We start from the raw sequence: 2,292 nt of genomic DNA, 5'->3' as shown, positions 1-2,292 counted from the left end.
CGCGTTCCATTTAAGCGTGGCAAACTGTGTTTGAGTGTGTTATACTGTGTCGGTTTGTGTCTCCTAAAAGGAAAGCAGCCATTGTATGGTACTATAAGATCCCTAATAACGATGTTAAGAAAATTGTAGAGAGAAAAGGAAGTTTTTATTAAAGAAACAGTGTGTTCATGAATAATAATAAATTTTCATATATATTTTTATGTAAAGGGTTTTAAAAAAATAATATAATCGTTCAGAGAGATAGCATTCGCGAAAACCACTATAATGACGTACAGTATCTAAGAGGTTAAAAGAGAAACAATTCATTATTATAACCTTAATTTAGGAAAAAATTTGGAACGCGTTGTAAAGCGGGACAAAGTGTTAAAACTTGAGATTGTCCCGCCTAATTTGGGACGGTTGATCACTAAAAATGTAGAGGAGCTCCAAAAGCACCCGTATTCCGTATTGCTCCGTCATTAGATCGAGCTGCTATGTCATTTTATGCATACGCACAAAGTTTCCTAGAGCAGACGAATTCTTGCCAGCTCCCATCACTGAACAAACCTAAAGTGACATAGTTTAGGTTAGGAAATCCGTCATATCGATGGCATAGAAGAACATGAGAACATGTAAATGAAGTTAGAATAAGTATTTTCTGCTTCAATTACACAAATTCTCTGTTTTAAAAACACATTCTTTGTTTTTAAAGAATATAAATTATTTTCTATATAATTTTTATTTTTACAGCACAGTATTTGTCTTGGTTAAATATTTGTCTGTAAAGCAGAAAATTTGTTTAACCCTCTATGCCATCGATGCAACAGATTTCCCAATCTGGATATCTATCAACTTTAATTAATAACAATTAATAACTCGGTTCGCGGGGCAAAGCGACACATTTTTCATGTAGTGCAAAAATGCGTCAAATGAGTCTATTTTATTTTTTATCAACCTCGAGGAGGTGAGGAGGCTCAATTCAACAATTATCGAATGTTGATGTCTCGCATAAACCTAATTGTTTAGTGCGTTATAATTCGATCTTGTACGTACATTATTATGTAACTTGTAATGTATTTCCAGAATTTATTAACACGTTTTCGGCATCGTCACAATTCAACTGTGAGACATCTGAGCTGTGCAATGGCACATATCGATCCACATATGAAAGAAGATTCTCTACTTTTCTTAGATGTGCTTGTATAAAATTGTAATAGTGCATTGGCAAGATGATCATAAAATATTACCTAAGTTTTTGGGTATGTATGTTGTAGGTTACATAATGATGAAGGTAGCCCCGTGGCACAATTAATAACAATGTTATATTCCAAAAGTACTAATGTAAAATGGAGAATTAAAGTTCTGGATCGTTTAGCTAATTTATTTACCTCTGTGAAGCTGGCCCCACTTTTTTCAAAAATTGAAAAAATAAATAGAGTTCTGGTTGCCTCCCCAAGAATTCTAGAGTTCTCTATCAATTTTAGAAATAGTTCCGTTGATTAAAGGGGTGAAAACACCATTTGAAATATCGGGGGGGCCAACTTCACGATTCCGAAACTTTGAAGGACTATAACTCCTTTATCATTCATTTTAGAACTTTCATCCATATAGAACAATCGATAGAACTCTTTGGGGGGCAAGCAGAACTCTCAAGAAAATAAAGGATTTCTAAAAAAAAATTTTTTTTTTAAATTAATTTTTTTGTTTTCGATCTCAGCTGTTTCATTATTAAGAATTATCGTTAGAACTCTTTAAGGGGCTGTCAGAATTCATTACAGGATGCCGAAAATCTAAAAAAAAGTTTAATTTTCAATAATTAATTTTTTTTTAATTTTTTTTTGGAAATCCATTATTTTCTTAAGAGTTCTGTTTGCCCCCCGAAGAGTTCTAACGATAATCCTTAATAATGAAACAGCTGAGATCGAAAACAAAAAAGTTCTAGAGCCTTGAATAGAAAATTTCTAAAGTTGAAATTTCAAACTAGAACTTTTTAGATTTCGGTTTCAGCGCATCGGTTATTAAGGATAATCGTTAGAACCCTTTGGGGAGCAAACAGAACTCTCAAGAAAATAATGGATTTCCAAAAAAAAAATTTTCAAATAAAATAAATTATGGAAAAAAAATTTTTTTTAGATTTTTGGCATCTTGTAATGAATTCTGATAGCCCGTCAAAGAGTTCTAACGATAATCCTTAATAATGAAACAGCTGAGATCGAAAACAAAAAAATTAATTTTGTTTGAAAAAAAATTTTTTTTTTTTTTTAAATCCTTTATTTTCTTGAGAGTTCTGCTTGCCCCCCAAAGAGTTCTATA

The sequence above is a fragment of the Trachymyrmex cornetzi genome, unplaced genomic scaffold (genome assembly GCF_001594075.2).
Source record: "Trachymyrmex cornetzi isolate Tcor2-1 unplaced genomic scaffold, Tcor1.1 scaffold1020, whole genome shotgun sequence".
Lineage (NCBI taxonomy): Eukaryota > Metazoa > Arthropoda > Insecta > Hymenoptera > Formicidae > Trachymyrmex > Trachymyrmex cornetzi.
The sequence above is the reverse complement of the archived record's forward strand: the minus strand, read 5'-3'. Positions refer to the sequence as shown.